Source organism: Dendrobates tinctorius, unplaced genomic scaffold (assembly GCF_039654945.1).
Source record: "Dendrobates tinctorius isolate UK_male_01 unplaced genomic scaffold, ASM3965494v1 ptg000028l, whole genome shotgun sequence".
Taxonomy (NCBI): Eukaryota; Metazoa; Chordata; class Amphibia; order Anura; family Dendrobatidae; genus Dendrobates; species Dendrobates tinctorius.
Genome location: NW_027361696.1, coordinates 68,498,707 through 68,520,247, shown reverse-complemented (window position 1 = coordinate 68,520,247; position 21,541 = coordinate 68,498,707). Strand labels below are relative to the sequence as shown.

Here is a 21,541-nt window from a genome sequence, read left to right as displayed (position 1 = left end):
CACTCGACGGGGGCCGTTCCTCCCACACTCCCCCGCCCTGTATGCTCGCCAGTCCTCGGGCGAGGGTTTTTGTAGACTTGGGTTAGTCTTTTGAGACGACAGTCCTTGTGGCCATACGAACTAGTCCTGTTCGTAACGTTCAGGGGGTTTGCCAGCTGTTGACCACTCGGAGCGTCGAAGCTCGGATGTAGTGGAGTCCTCTGGGGAGGTGGAGGGTGGTCGACTAGTTGGTTCTGGTGGAATTTCCGAGTCTGCTGTAGTGCCACTACTGGGGCGCCCCGCAGATGTGACGGGGAAGTCCACTTCGTCATCCAGGTCCCAGTCCGTAGGCAGGGGGTCAGGGACCTGGGGGGTCGGTTCGGGCCATGGGGGATCGATAGACGTACATGGTCATAACATGTTACGGTGCACAACCCGAGTGAGAGGCGCGTCGCTTCCTTCAGATTGTATTTCATACACAGGCCCGTCGGGACTTATTCGGCGCAACACTCGGTACGGGTCCGCCACCCACCGGGGTTCTAACTTGTTTTGGGGGCGTTGATCAAGTACGAGTACCCGATCCCCAGCTTGAAAGTCAATGGGTGGGGGCAGTGCTCCCCCTTGGTGTTTTAGATCCTGGAGCTTCGTGTGGACGATACGGTGGAGGGTCTGCAGCCGATGTCGGTGGTTTCGGACCCACGAGGTTACCCCGGTCCAGGGTTGTGGTTCCTCCGGGTTCAATTCCACCTCCGTAATTCCTTTGCCTTCTCGTCCGAATAGCCATGAGTAGGGGGTGTAACCAGTTACTCGATGCACCCGATTGTTATATACCCACACTAGCTCAGGGACATATTCAGGCCAGCGGGCCTTGTGGTCGCTCTCCAGGATGCGCAGCATTTGGATTAGTGTACGATTGAATCGCTCGCAGGCTCCGTTCCCCTGTGGGTGGTATGGCGTAGTCCGCGATTTATCGATACCGTAAAGATGGTGTAGCTCTTCCATGACTTTTCCTAGGAAGCACGCTCCTTGATCCAAATGTATTCGTTGTGGACAGCCGTACTCTTGAATAAAGTTCTTACAAATCGCATAAGCGGCCGACTCCGCTGTTTGGTCTCGGGTGGGGGTGACCACGGCGAACTTGGTGAAATGGTCCACCATAACGAGACAATGTTCATACCCCTGATAGGCAGGACCTATGGTCAGATAATCCACCGTAACAAGCTCCAGAGGGGCTGATGTTACAATCGTTTGCACTGGGGCTCGCTGCGCAGGGGGTTTAGAGAGCACACACTTGCGGCAGGTTCAACAAGCTTCTTCTACGGCAGCGTGCAAGTGTGGGTGGTACACCATCTGCTGCAACCGTTGTAAAGTCTTTTGAGCACCAAAGTGAGCCCCTTTTTCATGGGCTTCCTGGGCCAGTTGGTTGAGATGGGCTCCGGGCACGATCACCTGCCATATCGTAGCTGACGTGGTTCGTGACATGGCCTTTCGATATAAAAGTCCTTTTTTGATGACTAGTTTTTCCCATTGGTGCAGCATCAGCAACATAGCAGCATGTTGTGCCAAGGGAGCATTAGCCCTTAGAAATGGCTTTTTATGCCATTCCCTTGTATTTCTTAGTAGCAAGGGATGAGTAGTGTTAAAGGGAGCAGTGCATGCTGGCAGAAGATCATGGAAACTTCTGAAAAGTATAGATAGAATCGGTTTTAGCTGTTCTGTTTGAGAGATTATTTCTCCCTCTGACACTTCTCCAGTTTGTGTGATGTCCCCTGGGTGGGATCTTTTAGCAACTATGGAAGGGGGCCAAGGACTACCGCAATCCTCCACTGTTCTGTTATAATGCCACCATCATACAGCCAACATTGTGACCACAGAAATCTGAATGAATGTGAATCCAAGAGGAAAGGGGAATTCTGTGAAAAAATAAAAAAGACCGAAAAATTCCTCCAGTGCATTGTATGAGCAATGTCCGTCCATGGAACCAAACTCGGCAATAAAAGTTCAAGGAAAGATGGTGATAACACAAATCACCAGTATCACAACTCCTTTATGGCTTCTTCACAGGCTCCTTAATGGCACAGTACGGAGTATGGGGTCACTAGCATTACAGCAGCTAAATATAGCCGAGGCATTGTATTTCAGTCATCCCCAACCTACGATTTTCCACCTTTTGCAAATCTACAGGCACAAAGATAAAGAACATATGATTGTAGAAACAGACTACACATGGTTTGTTTGTAGTCTGTAACCATGGAGACTCATAAGTCTGCATAAGAACTGCAGTCACAAAAAAAATAAGATTTAAAAACTTCTTGCAAAGTTGATTCATTATAGAAGAACTAAAAAGAGTGAAAATAGTAAATAAATTGGATTTGATTTTTAAAGAATTATTATTTAAAGAATAACTAAACTTTCATTTTATTAAATCATTTTATCCAGCATGGAAAGTTATAAAACTTTGCTAATCACTTTATTAGGGGATTTGTCTTCATTTATGTTGAAAAAAATTGTAAGTAAGTGGCTTCCAAACCCTGCTATTCTCCAATCTTGCCTGCTCTCAGAACGTACTCCTTTGGAGTACAGATGATGGCAGTGAAATGGTCAGCACCTACTTCTCAATAAGAGCTCATGCAGACGTTCATGGATCTCAATCCGAATATGGACCGGCTATGGGTCTCCCAACCATAGTTTGGGAGCTTCCTATATTTCTATGACACTGTCATTCTCGGGACGGGTGATTCGTGGCTAATCCGTGCATTTCGGTCCATGATTGGACGGAGACACCTAGACTTTTTGCATGCTCCCTTACTCTGGGGAGAAGCTGCTGCAGGAGATTGTTCCGGGATGGAGTTGACCCATCACTGCTATCATCTGTACTCCAAATGAGGACTTCTTTAGATTGGCAGAAAAGTAGACTGAGGAGAAGTTGGGATTGAAAGCCATTTATATGGATTTTTTTTTTTTTTTATAAAAAAGTGATTTCCAAAATTTCATAACTTTCTATGCTGGACAAAGTTTAATAAATAAAAGTTTACATACTCCTTAAATATATTATCACTTCTTGGTCGTCCATTGCTATCAGTCTTCGTTCTGTTCATGTGCTCATGGTTGTGGTGTAAGCTGAGAGGGGCAATAAATGCTGCATAGTACTCGTAGCATGCTATGTATAGATCACACCACATGAGGGTACAGCAGAACCTCCCTGGCATGTACCAGCGTCTGAGCAGAGTAGTAATATTTAGGGAGCAGAACGCGTTACCGAGCGAATAATCTCTTCTGCGCACACACATCATACTTTACAAGATGAGATTCTTATAGCTTTCTTAACATTTCTCCTTGCGGAGAGTGACATGTTAAGCCTGACATGCCAAGGTGAGGAGACTTAAGCTGGAATTCTACTCTGGGAAATATGCAAAGGAACTAGAACTCTCAATATTGACTTTTAAGGCCCCGTCACACAGCGAGAGCGCTGATTTTGTGACGCCACAGCGATCTCGCCAGCGACATCTCTGTGTATGACATGGATCAGCGACCGGCCCCCCTGCTGAGTATCGTTGATCGCGCTCCATCAGGCCGTTTTTTGATCGTTGGTCTCACGCTGGCCAGCGCACATCGCTGCGTGTGGCAGCGAGAGACCAGCGATTAGCGGCGCTGGACGCTGGTTTCCAATGTAAGCAGCGGGTATCTAAGAGCCGCGTGGCTCTTAGATACCCGCTGTTTACATTGCAAACCAGCTTGCTCGCTGGTCCTGATCACTGGAGGGGCTGTCTATGTGACAGCTCACCAGCGATCACCTAACTATGTCCCAGCGATCCCATCCATGTCGGATCGTTGGTGGGATCGCTGGGACATCGTTATGTGTAACGGGGCCTTTTGGATTGCTGTTTCCTATAGGTGATACTAGAGTTCTAGTCCTATTCTTCTCTGAAGAGACAATTTGCATATTTCCCAGAGGAGCATTGCAAGGCTTAAGAGTCTCCTCACCTTGGCATGTCAGGCTTAAATATCAGTCTCTGTCCGCAAGCAGAAATGTTACCCCTTGGATCCCTCTTTTAGATGGCGCATGGAGAGGGTGGTAATTTTGACATTAAACTAATACCATCTGGACAAAATAAGAAATTGATGACTTTAGGGTACGTTCACATGTAGCATTTTTAAGGGGGATGAGTAGAAAAAATGCGACTTACAGTGCATGTGTTTTTGGTGCCTTTTTCATGTGTTTTTTTGCAGGTGATATTACTTACATTTCTTTTTCCCATGTGATTGAATGGGTGAAAAATGTTACAAAAAACACAGAAAAAATTGACATGTTCTGGATTTTTAAAAAAAAACAAAAAAAAACAAGAAAGGCCCATCATCCCAAAAAAACGCAAAAATACACTGGAAAAAAAAATTGGTACAAAAATGCCATATGTGAACCTACCCTTAAAGAGGAAGTGTCAGCAGTTTTTACCTGCAAACCTAGACACAGATAGATAGGAGACACGCTTAAACATAATTTGCTCACAAACTAAGCTTAGTTGGCCAAATTTGGGGACTTTTTTTTTTTTTTTTATTTAAATGCATGTATTTGGGACTAAAAAAATATTTTTGCAATTGGCGCCTCTTTGATATTTATAGAAGCCCTATTATAGGTCTGTATATATTACAGCTGCTTGAGCCCTTACTTCTTGTAAAGCTGGAAAATTATAGAAAGTAGTATGAGCGAATCGATTTGCAAGACCTTGGTCCAGCGGCCACGTTGGGAGACCTTGGCAGCCGGATAGGAACCCTGTGAACCTCCTCGCACCTGCCAGAATCCTCTGCGCCTCTTCTGATCATTGCGGCATGAAGCATGAGGGATGTATAATCCAATTGTTGCTGCTACACTCATACCAAATGGTGGTAAAGAAGGGAGGAGTGCGGTGGATCCCGGGCGCTGCCGCTTACAAAGATTAATCCAGGCGGTAAATGTAAAAAGTTCCAATTTATTGCTACGTGTTTCGCAGTAGAACCTACTGTTCCCTCAGCCATCTGACACCTGAGGAAGGAGTAAGTTCTTATCTGAAATGCGTTGCAATAAATTTGAAGTTTTTTATACCGCCTGGATTAACCATTGCCAGTGGTAGCGCGCAGGATCCACCACACTCCTCCCTCATTTACCAGCACTACACACAGGAAACTTCCAGGGAGGACTACTTTCCATGCGCGTTAGGGAGAATTGTCAACTCTTCCTGCTGACAGTGAGGTCTCCCCTTTATCTAGGAGCCAACCAGACGCTCCAGGAGAGTTGACGAATAAAGTCCCAACAAACTTGTCTCTAGACGTCTGTGAGCATGTTATAAGAACAGGGGGGAGGGGAGAGTTATAACATGATAATTCATCCAAACTAAGTTCCACCCAAAATAAAAGTCCATTTTTGGAAAATTATGAAACCTCCATATACAGTGGGCCACAATAAAATCACTAAAAATCAACAGAAAAATATTCAGGATTGAGAGTCCTCAGTAGTTGATACCTTTTAATGGCTAACTGAAAAGATGGTAACACATTGCAAGCTTTCGAGACTACTCAGGTCTCTTCATCAGGCTAGACTAATACAAAATCTGAAGTCACATGTTTATGCACAATACAGCCTAAAAAAAATGCAATAGATAAGACAAGTGACATGAAGCAGAACTATCAATATGGGAGAGGAAGAAACAAATATAAACATTGGACCAGTTCATAGATAAGGAGTCCGGATGTTTTATTGTCCTCTGATTGGGGTCTAGTTCTGTGTTGTGATGTCCCCACACGGTTTTAAAAGGAAATTCCGTAATTGATGTAAAAAGACATAAATCCATGCGACACATTCATTCCAGCACTGAGAGTGTCAAAGTTCGTCATAAATTTGTACAAATTTGTGACTTCAGATTTTGTATTAGTCTAGCCTGATGAAGAGACCTGAGTAGTCTCGAAAGCTTGCAATGTGTTACCATCTTTTCAGTTAGCCATTAAAAGGTATCAACTACTGAGGACTCTCAATCCTGAATATTTTTCTATCTACTGGCTAACATGGTACAAAGATATACTGTACATCTTTCCTGTATAAAAATCAACAGATCACTGGATCCTAACACAATTGGTAGTTAAGCTGCTCCGGATTCCCCCGACTTCAGCCCAATGAATTAGTAGTCATCTGGGAGGCACAGTATGAAGACCATATCTCTCTTCTGGACCAACCAGAAAAATAGCTGACCCCATTAATGACGCACGGAAAAACCCTAAGATTTTTTTCAACCTGCCCCATCTTTTTGAGTCAGGGCAAAAAGATGGAAGCAACGTGCACCCTCGTGGCTAGTTTGGATCCACAGTTGAAAACCTCGAAAGACACTTTTCGGACATTTGTACTTATAGTGTACTTGTCTTTTCCTCTCTTGTTTTCCAGTAGCTTTTCATATTTTCCTCTTCACGATGGTAACTATTCTTTGTCGCCGTTAGCTTTTGCTTTTTAACTTTTCTCCAGTTAATTTTTTTCCATCTAGCACTTAATCCATCATCCCAATGGACTCGCCTGTCCTACATTCACAGCTGTGCAGAAATACTAAAAAAGCCTCCACTTTTATGACAATAATAGGCCTTTGGCTCCATCTTTCCTGAGCTCGTAGTAGACAGGCAGAGACTTAAATGGAGAATAGAAACTGCCTGCCACGTCTCTTGAAATCCGCAGCAGCCGTGGAGGTGTGAAAAGAAAAGTCTTTCCTTATAAAATCTACTTTTTTCTACTTTGTTCAAAGCCGAGAGTCTTGGATGTTCACATGCTTCCGAAGGGGGGCATGAAACGAGATGGGAGAAGTTATCGTGTGTGCAAAAATCCCTTTATTTCCTGGCTACAATACAGACAGAAGAGAGGAGGGTTGCTTCTGGCCAGCGGGTACTGTATGTCTGTACCATTTCTTTGGAGCTATTCAAATAAAGTCAAAGACCTCTCCGCGTGATCTCTGTCTAATGGGATGCCTCAGCCTATGTTGCCTGGAGTCGATTCCAAGCGGTGCCCTTTTTCTCTCCACCGGACTTCCATTTTGCAATCGTTTTCTCATTATTGGTCTAATTTATTGCTGTCTGGAACTTATTTCACTTCCTACTACTGGATAACTAGTACCATAGAACCGGTGCACGATAAAGGGAAAATTACAAAAATCGGTCTTCAACATTGTCTCTCTAAGAGCAAGGAGACCTTCCACCTCCACCTTGGAAAAGTGGCCTGAAAATTGGGAGGACTGCAATCCAATAGGCCAACTTTACATGGTTTTAAGCCAAAAATGGCACAAGCAGCAGCCCCACGATATTATTTTTGGTCTTAAAGAGTACCTGACCTGGGTTGGAAGTGGCCAATTTTTTTGTTCTTACTTTGTTCCCCCTACTCCCCTGAATATTCCATTTTTTTTCTTTTAAAAATCCGCCATACGGTTCCAGAGATATGGGACTTTTTTGTTTAGCTCACACTTCCGTGGTCTTTTCCAAGGGGGCACTGCAGTCTAAAGACACGCCCTAGAGCAGGGTTCCCCAACGCCAGTCCTCAAGCCCCACCAACAGATCATGTTTTCAGGATTTCCTTTGTATAGCACAGGTGAAGCAATTATCACCTGAGCAATACTAAGGAAATCCTGAGAACATGATCTGTTGGTGGGCCTTGAGGACTGGAGTTGGGGAACCCTGCCCTAGAGGATCCTGTCACATCCCTTAGTAAAAAGGCCCATATCTCTGGAACCGTATGGCGGATTTTGAAAAGAAAAAAAATTGCATAGTAAAGGGAACAGCGGGAATAAAATAAGAAGAAAAGTCACCAATTTTGACCTGGTGATAGTACCTGTCCTTTTTAATAACAGACAAGGTGTGCACCTTTTAAATTTGGAGCATTTTACCTAAGCGGTTTTTAGTTTAAGACTGGCATATGAAACGTTGGCTTCAATAAATCAAGTCACTGTCATCAATGATCTGTTAACTCAATACATCAGTATCGGTAGCACAAAAATCCCCGGTGGTCTGCCACTAGGAGTATGTTGGCTGTGTCGTAGCTTGAAGCTCATGGGCCCCAATACAAAATCTCAGAAAGTGCGCCCAACTATGAAGGGTCTTTAGTAGGATTGGTCTTCTCATTTTCACACACCCCCAATGGCATCAGGGTGTGACCGCAACCACTGCACCATAGCTATGCCTCACCGTACTGGTTCGCAGTCTCTGAATGTTAGCAAGAATGGCAGACAGCAAAAACCACAAAGGGGCCCAATTATGTGTCAGTCTTGATCCAAGGCATACTGGAGGAAGATGTGCAAAATTCACTAAGAGGCATGCAATTTTTATTGAATTTGTCCCATCTTTCAGATGCAGTATGCCAGCATAAAAAATAGACTCCAGACATGAATTTCAAGTACATTTCTATCTTATTTGTGGTCTAAGAGGTAAGGTTTCTCCTTGCGGAGAGTGACATGCCAGCTGTGGCTTGTCAAGGTAAGGAGGCTTATTTGCCGTGCAATGCTCCTCTGGGAAAATAATATGCAAATTGCCTCTTCAGAAAGAAAGAGGACTTTTACTCTACAGCGCCACCTATTGGTAGTAGCGATCCTACAAGTCACAATCAACCCTTTAACGAGTCTTGTAATATGACTTAGGATACAAGCCATTGTATTTGGCTTGTATCCTAAGTCATATTACAAGACTCGTTAAAGGGTTGATTGTGACTTGTAGGATCGCTTGGCTTGTATCCTAAGTCATATTACAAGACTCGTTAAAGGGTTGATTGTGACTTGTAGGATCGCTACTACCAATAGGTGACGCTGTAGCGTAAAAGTCCTCTTTCTTTCTGAAGAGGCAATTTGCATATCTTATTTGCGTCACTTTGATAATATTTTTGGATCTGGTGCAAAAAGTTTCAACATTTCAAACAGTTTTCTGCCACAAACTTGTTGATGACTTGGCTTGAAAATATAAATGCAAAGTTTCAGACATTTTCAAATAGTGTAGAGGGGTTCACATCTTTGGATACACGTGACACAGGGTTTTATATCAAAACAGCATGTAATTTATTGTCCATCATAAACTTTACAGCTCTAAAATGAAAACAGCCTTCCTTCAGGATTAATGGATGACAAACAGTTTTTTTGTTCAGGCAGAATGGAACAATATATATGTAGCAACGTTACCAACCTCGCTATTCCAAGCAGCAGCTCAAACTTGTATTAAACGTTTTCACCAAACACACACTTCTCTGTTTGACTCTAGCACATTTCTCGTTGCAGAGCAGACTATCCAGCAGCTCGGCCTTTCTCCAGTTACAACACACTCCACTCTGCTGAGCTAACCCAGCTGCTGTTAATAGACCTGTAAACACCCGGACTGGATCATAGGATCAACTTTTCCCAGCCAGATACTTTTTGGTTACTCACAAAACCAGGACCCAAAATCATGTCACATTAAACCCTCTCAGTAACCTAATGTTATTGGTACAGCTTACATTCCCAACACATCTACCATCCAGGACATTACCTCCTGCTTTCCATCAAGTGATATAAAGTTATTGCACCCCATTCAACACTGCATTATAGTCCGTTTTTTGGCCTATATAACATTCATATTGTAAGCTTTTAATTTTCGACAAATTCATCCAAGAATTGGTGCCTTTTTTAAAGTTAGTTTTCCGATTCTTCTTCAGTGTGGTTTATCTAGATGTTTGAGGCCGATCCATCAAATGCAGCTTTTTAGAAAATTTGCTAAATATTTTTGTGCAAATGTTCTCTATTCCCCCCTTTCCTTGGAGTGATTTTTTTGTTCTGTTTGTACTCCAGAACAATTTTGTGCAAATTTTGTGACATTTTGTGGAACGTGAGACTTTTTTTGTTCTAAAAAGGAGAAAACAAAAATAAAGATTCTTTTTTACTTTGCACAACATTAATGTGCCACTTTGAAGAATTTGAAAATTCCAATGAATATCTCATGACAAAAAAAATTGTAAACATTTACACAAATCAGAAAGCTTATTTATTGGGGTTTCGCCCCCTCCCTTCTCCAAAAATAATATCCTCTGGCCACTTGATTGGGCACATGCTGACCCTGGAGTATCAAGACATCTGATAATTCCCATGCAGTAAGCTGTCTGCTTCCAGGGGCCCTGGGTGGTGACATCTGCCGAATTTTGGACTTTACTTTTATTGGTTTACATGTTTGTAAAATGAAGCGCCACACCCAATTTATGTCATTTGTCTTTGCTGCACAGACTATTTTTTCTTGCTTGGGCTCAGGAGAATACCGTCCTTTGTCTGACTACTGTACACAGACATAAAATGCTAACTCCGAGACTGGACAACTGCGGCACATGAAAATTCCCACTTCATATATGCCAAGAGCCCAGGGCCATGACAAGACCTACTTTACAGTGGGTGAAAACAACTTAACTCTTCCGTCATCACTTGCTACTGCGGAACGCAATGTGCCTTCGAAACGTGTTCTGATATGTTTTCCCCTTATCCACCATTCGTGTGTTTCGGTGTGCCGTGTATTTTTTTAACAATTTTTCATTATTTTTGTTTTTAGACCAGAAGTTGGATCGTTTTCTCTTTTGCACATCACCTGATACCGGACAAGCACCATCAATAACGCTCTGGAAGGAGCAAACTCTCCTGAAGTAACAAAACTTTTTGCAACTCACATATGTGCGACACTTCTGCTGACTTCATAGCACGAGGTGCAGTGTCATGAGAAGCATCAAGGGCTTGTGGAAAAAAATATGGCAACAAATAAAGAATCTGCCAGAAGTCAGGAAATCCTCTTGGCATGTGACTCTACCTCGTTAATGTTGCGTTAAAAAAAGATGGGGTACGTACTCTGAACTTATTTGCCCATTTTTTTTCCCTCCCAGTAGAAAAGCCACCGACAGAGGTGAATGGCGGAAGCTTACTCCCATTCAGAACACGAGCATGCTTAGCTGAGGAGAGCGTGCATATGTATAGGGGGCTGAAAGCAATGGTGAGCAGGGCCACCTTTACTACAGCCTATGCCATAGGGCGGCATCAATTCAGACAGGCTGCCATAAATAATACCCTGTCTTCTTCAGAGTAGTAAGATGTGAACAGGATATTGGAATTAATGAAATGAAATTATTTTGGAAACTTTCTTAACTTTTAGTAATCCAATAATTAAACTTTTGGAGCTCAAAACGGAAAAAAAATCTCCTTTAGGTCATCTTAGTGCTTTCTTTTGCTATACTTTTTCACTATCTCCCATAGAAGTGAATGGAAGTTACAGACAATATCTTGCAAGCTCCAGTCATCTCGCAGACAAGTTTTCACATCTAGATGGGATTACTCCTTTTATATATGAAGATTTATTTCGACCCTCGTCTCATACGCCAGTATTAAACCAATAGGCGTTGGGCTAAGATCTGCCAATTAGGAGCTGCGCACCTCTTTATATATTTGGCACATCTGTGTTCCAATTTCCATCCAAAGTTTTGATCAATTTGTCAGACCGTTGGCCGAATATTTAAGCAATTTACTATTCTGAGGTCCTAGGACTTTTATGAATGAAGTTTGGAGCTATAGAATTACAATCCATACACAACTTTTAGCTAGTAAACAATCAGCCAGAACTTCCACTGCTTTGATTGACTGCGTACCTGCAGATATCACATCCAAATTTACCCCTCGCTCATACGGGTATAAATCTGCGATTTTAGATTGTACATGGCTATGTTCGGTGTACAGCACTTTGAAATAGGTTGGCACTATAGTAAACTTTTTGGAGCGCAGCCCCCTCTAAGCTATTTCTAGGTGTAGAATATGATCATCCGCTGCCCCCACACAACCAGCATTGCTTCTATTTCTTCCAGTGCAGTTTTCCACTTCTGCCTTTTGTCTACTCCCCTAATGATTTCCAAATCGTCCAGGACCTTACTAGACCTCTTCCAGAAAGGGGTCTTGGCGAGTGGTCCAAATATGACCCCAAACTTTATAATTAGAGGTCACATCCAAAACAAGGGAAAGCATAGAATAAAAGGGAGCAGAGTTGCCTTACCAGAGGAGTGTCTGCCTGCAGTCCCTCTCCCTGCCTTTGCCTTGCAGATGATGACTTCGAGATCCCTGCCAGCTAGCTGGGGCTAGAGATGGCCAGGAAAGGCGGCGGCTTGGATGGGAGTAGGAGGGGTAACATTAGACAGTGTCAGATGGGGAGAGAAGGATTTCGGTGGAGCTGCTGTAAACCAGAACTTCTGTTTTCTTTTTTTCTTGCTGACTTCTATATGTTGGAAGGAGACGGTACAAGGTTTAGTGATACATTGTTTTTTGTTAATAAATAATGAAGCTTTAGGGAACCATTCTGATACTGTAACACTATAACACCATACTGTCCAGTTCCATAACTGGGTAAATAACATTGTGATACAGTTGTATATACAATATATAAAGGTTACAGTCACTATCGCCATATATTGCAAAACAAATGCATCGTACAGTGTCCAAAAAGCCAAGCCACACAAACTAAATACTGCCATAGAGTACAGAAATAACACCGACATACAGTGACCAAATGACAGCTCCATACATAGTAATGTAATAGTTAATAATAATAATAATAATAAATTTTATTTTTATAGCGCCGACATATTCCGCAGCACTTTACATTTCAGAGGGGATTTGTACAGACAATAGACATTACAGCATAACAATAATCACATACAGTAGATTATAACAAATACCAAGAGGAGTGAGGGCCCTGCTCGCAAGCTTACAGTCTATGAGGAAAGAGGTAGACACGAAAGGTGGGTGGTAACAGTTGCCCTGATTGTATGGACCAGCCATAATGTTAAGTGTGTAACAGTACAGACACAGAGGGCTAATGGATGCATAAAGCATGTGGGAACATGATGCTGGGAACCTGGTTATGGTAAAATTTTTGGCTCTGCCACACAGGGATAGGTTAGGTTAATGTGTTGAGGCGATAGGCCAGTCTGAATAAATGCGTTTTCAGGACACGCTTAAAATTGTGGGGATTGGGGACTAATCGTATTGACCTGGGAAGTGCATTCCAAAGAATTGGCGCGGCACGTGTAAAGTCTTGGAGACGGGAGTGGGAGGTTCTGACTATTGAGGATACTAACCTCAGGTCATCAGCAGAACGGAGGGCGCGGGTAGGGTGGTATACTGAAACAAGGGAGGAGATGTAGGGTGGTGCTGAGCCATGGAGGGCTTTGTGGGTGAGGGTAATAAGTTTATACTGAATTCTGGAGTGGATGGGTAGCCAGTGTAATGACTGGCACAAGGTAGAGGCATCGGTGTAACGATTGGTGATGAATATGATCCTGGCTGCAGCATTCAAGACAGATTGGAGAGGGGAGAGTTTTGTAAGAGGGAGACCGATTAGAAGAGAGTTACAATAGTCGAGACGAGAATGAATAAGAGAAACAGTAAGAGTTTTTGCAGAGTCAAAAGTAAGAAAAGGTCGAATTCTAGAAATGTTTTTGAGGTGCAGATGACAAGAGCGAGCCAGTGATCGAATGTGGGGGGCAAAGGAAAGCTCGGAATCAAGTATGACCCCAAGACAGCGGGCATGTTGCTGGGGAGTAATAGTGGAACCACAGACGGAAATGGCAATGTCGGGTGTAGGTACATTAGTAGCGGGAGGAAACACAAGGAGTTCAGTCTTTGACAGGTTCAGTTTCAGATATAGTGAGGACATGATATTAGACACAGCGTTTAGACAATCGCCAGTGTTTTCTAGAAAGGCTGGCGTGATGTCAGGAGAAGAAGCGTATAATTGGGTGTCATCAGCATAGAGATGGTACTGGAAACCAAATCTACTGATTGTTTGACCAATAGGGGCAGTGTACAAGGAGAAGAGGAGGGGGCCTAGAACCGATCCTTGAGGAACCCCAACAGTAAGGGGAAGGTGAGAGGAGGAGGAACCGGCAAAAGAAACAGTAAAGGAGCGGTCGGAGAGATAGGAGGAGAACCAGGAGAGAACGGTGTCCTTGAGGCCAATGGAATGGAGCATAGTGAGGAGGAGCTGATGATCCACAGTGTCGAATGCTGCAGAGAGATCCAAGAGAATTAGCATGGAGTAATGACCATTTGATTTAGCTGTTAGCAGATCATTAGAGACTTTAGTGAGGGCAGTTTCAGTGGAGTGTAAAGAGCGGAAACCGGATTGGAGAGGGTCGAGAACAGAGTTTTCTGAGAGATAGCGGATAAGACGGGAGTGGACCAGGCGTTCCAGGAGTTTAGAGATGAAGGGAAGATTAGAGACAGGTCTATAGTTAGCGGCACAATTTTGGTCGAGGGATGGTTTTTTAAGTAGTGGATGTATGATGGCATGCTTAAATGAGGAGGGAAAAATACCAGAAGAGAGAGAGAGGTTAAATATTTTAGTTAGGTGAGGGGTGACAGCAGGGGAAAGGGACTGGAGGAGATGTGACGGAAATGGGTCACTGGTGCAAGTAGTTGGGCGAGAAGATGCAAGGAGCCTGCTTACTTCTTCTTCTGTGACTGGTTCAAAATCAGAGAGTGAGTTAGATGCAGTGGGGGAGGGAAGACAGTGCATGGTATGAGGGGATTTAGAGATAATTTCCTGTCGGATCTGGTCAATTTTTTCTTTGAAGTAATTGGCCAGATCGTCAGCTCGGAGCTCAGTGGTTGGGGCCTGTACTCTTGGATTGAGTAGAGAATGAAAAGTGTCAAAGAGACGTTTCGGGTTATTGGACAGTGAGATGATGAGGGTGTTGAAATAGGTTTGTTTGGAGAGGTGAAGGGCAGTGTTGTATGTTCTAAGCATAAACTTAAAATGGATGAAATCTTCGTGTAGATTGGATTTTCTCCACAGACGTTCGGCGCACCTGGAGCACCGCTGCAGGAAACGTGTTTGCACCGTGTGCCAGGGTTGTCGCCGTCTGCGTTGTGGTGTTCTATTTATAGGGGGTGCAAATTCATCCAGGGCAGTTTGAAGTGTTTCATTGTAATGCTTCAATGCAGAATCAGGACATGAGAGGGAGGAGATAGGGGCCAATGAAGACTGCAAGTTCTTCAGAAGTTTCTGGGTGTTAATGGCCTGTGTGTTTCTATAAGTCTGGACAGTGGGGGTGACCTGAGCAGCCTGGCAGTTCTTTATAGAGAATGAAAGAAGATTGTGGTCAGAGAGCGGGAGAGGGGAGTTTGCAAAATCATCCACTGCACAAAAACGAGAGAAGACCAAGTCGAGGGAGTTTCCGTCTTCATGCGTTGGAGAATTAGTAAGCTGCGAAAGGCCAAATGAGGAGGTTAGAGATAAAAGGTGAGTAGCAGATGGGGAGAGGGGAAGAGCAATGGGGATGTTGAAATCTCCCATGAGGAGGGTAGGGATGTCACAGGAGAGAAAATGTGGAAGCCAAGTGGCAAAATGATCCAGGAACTGATGGGAGGGGCCGGGAGGACGATATACCACCGCCACTCGCATGGAGAAGGGGGTGTAGAGTCTGACGGCATGGACCTCAAAAGAAGGGAAGACAAGTGAGGGTACTTGAGGGATAACCTGAAAGGTACATTTTGGTGATAGGAGCAGACCAACGCCTCCACCAGCTCTATTGTCTGATCTTGGGGTATGAGAGAAGTGTAGCCCCCCGTATGAGAGAGCAGCAGCAGCGGTAGTATCTGACTGCTGGATCCAGGTTTCAGTAAGAGCCAGAAGGTTAAGAGAATTAGAAAGGAAGAAGTCATGAATGAAGGAGAGTTTGTTACACACTGAGCGAGAATTCCAAAGTGCACAATTAAGAGAGACAGATGGCATGCAGGGAATATTAATAAGATTAGAGGGGTTTCTGAGTGTAGCAGTGGGGGGGTTTGACTTTCTATAACATGGGGGACCAGGGTTGGGAGCAATGTCTCCTGCAACTAGGAGAAGGAGGATAGAAAGAGTGAGCAGATGGTTAAGTGATTTGTGAGAGCGTCTCTGGTGTTGAATGGTGGGACTGGCTGGATCTGTGCAATTTAACAATGTGAAAAGAGCATGAGTGCTATACATAGGAGAGGAAAGGAGCGAGGGGCCAATATGGATGGAGTGTGGAGAGTTAATGCCAGGGCGGTGGATGTGTGTGAATGCAGCGGCCAGGATAAAAATTACACAAATGCATATGGTATATATTTGTTGTACTCCAAATGTACAGAGAGTAGATGTATATAAATGTCTTACCTGTCTCCTGCCCTGTCTAACTACCATGTTATAACTGCCAGAAGTACTTTGATACATGTACTTAGATTACATGTGCATAAATGCCACCCCTGCATAAATGCTCCCCCTAGCTAGGTCTGAATATATAGGAGGTTACGGCTAAGTTTTTTTTTTTTTTTTTTTTTTTGGGCTCTCTCTTCTCGTTAATCAATCACACTAAATTGAGACACCAGGACCCAATAAAATGTTGTGGTCAAATAAACACATGTCCAGCACTACATGGATCATAAAGCACTTTGAAAAGTTTCTTGACCTCACAACATAAGGGGACAAGCAGAGTAAGTTGAAATAACTATATACCAGATATAAGCTTGCAGAGTTGAAAACACATAGATAGCATTCAGGATTAACTGCTTGCTGACATTGAATGGAGACACAGGAGTGGATTCAGAGCAGAGATTGGAAAAGCTGGTTACCAGATATAAGCTTGCAGAGTTGAAAACACATAGATAGCATTCAGGATTAACTGCTTGCTGACATTGAATGGAGACACAGGAGTGGATTCAGAGCAGAGATTGGAAAAGCTGGTTACCTGTATGAAGAGAATAGAGATGCGTGTCACATTCATCCATGTTATAACTGCCAGAAGTACTTTGATACATGTACTTAGATAAACAATGTATAAAGGGTGTAACATTATAATCCTTTAGTTGATTTTTGTCACTGGAATTTCGGGGCCCAAAAAGTCCCCTTGGTCCATATGATAAGATCAATAAAAAGACCCATGATCATTGGGAGCCCTATTTTGAATTGGGAACAATGAGTCCTTAAAGATTTCAGTTTGTACTCTTTTTCTATTCTTCCTGCTCACCTGAGTAGGCATGTTTTTTGTTTTTCATAAATCTTCCATATGTTTCCAGAGATATGAGCATTTTTATTTAGTGCTTGGTCTTTTGTCACAGGATCCTCTGGGGCGTGTCTTTAGGCTGCTCTGCATAATTACCCTGTGAACCACGCCCCCTTGCTAAAGATCACAAAAATTAGCACTAAATAAAAAGGCTCATATCTCTGGAACCATATGGCAGATTTAGGAAAAAGAACAATCAGAACGGTCAGGGGAGCAGGAGGAATAAAATAAGAGCACAAACTGGATAATTTTAAAGTAGTGACAGATCCTCCTTAACGTTACACCACTGATACCTGTGTGTCCTGGGGTGCCAGGCCATCGCACCAAACAGTAAGCACTCCTACATCCTGCTTTATGCATCCTGTTTGATGCCCCTGAGGCACGCTCTGCCTCACCTGACATGTCAGTTTGTGTCATGTACCATATGTTAATTTCTGTTAGAACTGCGTAATGTTTCATTTTCCCTGTGATGGTGCTGCAGGGAAATTGAATTTTCATTGCAGAGTGTCATCATAGACTACAGCTGATTAGATATGGGTGAACCCAAAAGTTTGTGGTCCGTACTGAACACCTATTGTTCAGGCACAGACCCCGAACACCGACTTCTCCAGGAAGCCTGTGTTACTCTTCGGGTTCGGCACCCCAAACATCGGGTGTTTCCCATGCTGTCATCTGCATGATCTGGTAAGATTATTACTGCCGGTCAGAGAGCTGCGTGAGCCAGCAGATGTGATCAGTTTACTGCATCGGCTGATGAGAAAATAATACTGCCATCAGTATACGCCTGCTGTCATTGATAACAGTGAGATCAGGCACAGCTGATGGGAGTATTAAGCAGATGTCACCTGCACTATAAATAATATTCAAAAAATTGTGTGTGTTTTCCTCTATTTTTGATAACCAAGATGGGAAAACTGACAGCTGCAGGCTGCAACCCTCAGCTGTCAGCTTCAGAAAGACTGGTTATCAAGAATACAGGGGTCCCCATGACATTTTTTTTTAATGGCGTGGGGTCCCTCCCATTTTTGACAACCAGTCTTGCTAAAGCAGACAGCTGGGGGCTGGTATTCTCAGTCTGGTAAGGGGCCATGGATATTGGCCCTCCTTAGCCTAAACATAGAATCTCATAGTTGATCCAGAAAAGGTGCATCTATTAGATGCACCAATCCTGGCACTTTGCCCGGATCTTCCTACTTGCCCTGAGGCAAGTGGGGTTAATATTTGTGGGGTTGATGTCACCTTTGTATTGTCAGGTGACATCAAGCCCATGTATTAGTAAACATTTTACCGACTTTAAGAGCTGCTGGCTCAAGCGTTCATCTGACAGCGTGGGAACCGCAGTTTTCTGACCGATGGTAATAATCTTACCACCGATTAGAACCACTGTTTGCCATGCAGATGACAGGGTGGCAAACAATGGATGTTCGGGACCCCCATTCATCTGATTGGGGTCCAGGTACTGTTCTGGTACCCAAACCGAACTTTTTTTTTGTAACTGTTTGGCTCAACTCAGCAGACCCAAATATCCAGGGGTTCGCCCATCACTACAGCTGATCACTCACAGATTACATTCTGGAACCTTTCTGACAACAAGGAATTGTCCAAACCTGAAACCCCTTTTAATTTAAAGCATCGCTAGTAATTATAAGTAGCTGAGTGAAAATTAGAATGTCTTCAGTACTGGCATCAATACAGTTCACACAGAGCTTGTCATACAAGTTTTAAAAAATCCTGTACATGAAATCTGTAGAGTTCCTAGGGAATAATCCTCAATCCACTTGTCACAATGGTGATGTATTCATGTACTGATGATGGTTCTGCGTATGTATTCAAAAACTGCTATTTCTGTGTTCATGTTTATTGATGATGGTTCTGGTGCTGTATTTTTATACTAAAAATGATTATTTTGCTATATTCATGTACTATTGCTGATTATGGTAATGTATTCATATACTGATGGAGGCTTTGGTGCTGTATTCAATGTACTGATGGTAGTTCTATTGATGTATTCACATACTGAATATGGTTCTGGTGATGTATTTATGTCCCGATGGTGGTTCTGGTGAAGTATTTCTGTACTGATGGTTCTAGTTCTATAGAATTAGCCATTCTTTAGCATATTAGTAAAGGTATACTGCATGGCAAGGGGCTGCATTGTATACACCGTGCAATTGTCCTTTCTGTTCTAGAAATGAATGTGCAAATCACTTCAGTATACACACAAACACGCTGTAGCATTGATTATGTAATGTCTGAGCAGCAAATCTCAGAGGTCTAAGAAATAGCTCAATTCGCAAAGTTATTTTCCTACGGTAAAAACCTGTGAGACAGATGATGGTGAGTGTGCATCTGCTGCAGTAGTACTACAAGTACCAGTGCAAGTTTCTAACTACAGCAATGCTTTTTGAAGTTTATTCTGATCCTCCTGGTTGATAAATAGACTAACAAAAGTGCTACAATGACTACTTGTGTAGACAGACCAAGGCATATCGGATATCTTTTGGAGCTATGGAAATGAGTGACAACTCCATCTTGGCTCGGTCTGCCAAAAAAATGCATGAATGTCTCTTATTTCAAAGTGAATGGGGGTTTAACTTTAAAAAGTTCCAGTCCGCTCTTCCAACATGTCTATTTTGGAAAATCCTTTAATTCTGAAGTTCTTCCCCCAAATCAACTCTGCAGTATCTTTGCTTACTGTAGAACTTTTATTGTGCTGTCCATCTGCTATTCATCCTGGAAGTGTATAAAACGTGGCATTAAATGAATGTTTGACCATATAGTGTAATGTTACACAGACCAATCAATGCTACCAGTGTCAGGCTCTTTAGGGATCTACCACTTTGGACAAGATAAATGGCTACACCCAGTTGTCAATTTATTCACATTTCCAGGAAGAATAACAGAGTATTGGTATAATGCAGAGTTTTAAGAAAATTTACCGTATATATTTTTCTAAATATATCCTAGAACTATGGATATTTGTTCAAGATGCAATTCCTCGCTTGCTCTGCTAGTTGTGCTGGGACTTGTAGTTGCCCCAGTTTTTAGACCTCTCCTATAGGGCATGCTTAGGCATCTGTCTTTTTTTGCATGATTGTCCCTCTCTGATGAATTTCAGGGGTCGCATATAGTTAACAGCAGGCGCTGTGCCCCCTTCAGAGTGGAAAAAGATGCTAATACTTGTGTAGGTGGCATAATCCTCTGCTGACACTGGCCTGATCATTTCATGAACCATTTGTTGTGATGGGTGTGAACAGGAGACTCTGCCTCAGTCCGTTCCACTGGCACATGAACACGTGGAGCAGTATTATCCAAAGAGAGATCCGTTCTGGGATCTTCTGACTGTATCACCGATTGCCGCAGCTGTTGTGGTATTGAACATAACCCTGCTGGATCGTCACCACAATGCCAACATGTGCTGCCAACCTACGTGGCATTAAAGAGGCTGCCTGTCTTAGAATACATACTTACAAAATAAAAAAAAATGCTCATGAAAAATAAGCAGGGTTCCCTGTTCAATGTGATTATCTAATATGAAGAGACTATAAAAAGTACATGACTTAAAGGGTAGCCGTTATTTATATTTCTTTTCCCCCCATAAATCAATAGTACATATGAAAATAAGACATTTTGTATTATATTTTTTCAGAGAAATCTGCTTCTTTCTCCTCCTGGACTGATTATCCTCAATTCACAGTTTTCAGATTTTTTCCATAACCGAGATAGGATATGACAGTTGGTTCTCAAAGTTCTATGGAGAACTTTAAACTGTTTCCAGAGAGCTATGTCTGCTTTTAGCTCCTTCCACCTCCATAGAATTTTAAAAGCACCAACTGTCATCTCAGTAATTATAAAAGCTGTCTTCACGGAATAAAATTTTACTAGCGAATTGAGAACGAATTATCAATGAATGAATGATCACTCCAGGAGGACAAATAACCCCTTCCCCCTTTTATGACTTCTGCTTAACTCTATGCATTTGGCCTGGGCAGTCACACCCCACTTTCACTCACACCTGATTGTCTTTAGCTGCACATATATTCAGCACCATGGGTCTGCTCCAGACGTAGTCGGCTCCATCAATGTCAAAATTCTTATTTCAAAGTACTGATTTCTAAGTACTCTGAATTAAACTAGAATTGGACTGGAATTTGACTGCAAGGTAACAGCCTATAACACCACAACAATGTTTCGTCTTCTTTTTACGATCACCCCCATACTACTCTATTTCTCCCTAACTCCTTCAATCCCCCCTCCTAGTAAGGAACTATTCATCTCCCTCTCCATTCTCCCCAGCCACCTAACCTTCTCCTCACAACTGTTCCTCCACATATAAATCCTTTTTCTCCAGACACACATGGCCACATCATGTCCTATCCTGCTCCCACCTTCTAATGCTCCGTCTACTACTCCTCATTGCTGGCGATGTATCCCCAAATCCTGGCCCTCCTCAACACATCTGTCTGACCACAACCTACTGACATTCTCTTCCCTCTCCTCTCCTAC

At 43.0% G+C, this 21,541-nt stretch overlaps 1 protein-coding gene across 1 annotated transcript in view; it reads right to left on the bottom strand.

Moving 5' to 3' along the window:
- The window catches only part of LOC141085514 (protein kinase C and casein kinase substrate in neurons protein 1-like), a 54,979-nt gene extending 42,854 nt beyond the window's left edge, over positions 1-12,125 (bottom strand). The window contains exon 1 of the mRNA XM_073570929.1: positions 12,010-12,125. The gene's annotated coding sequence lies outside the window, so the exon portion shown is untranslated. The remainder of the gene's footprint in view (positions 1-12,009) is intronic.
- Positions 12,126-21,541: the final 9,416 nt, after the last annotated feature.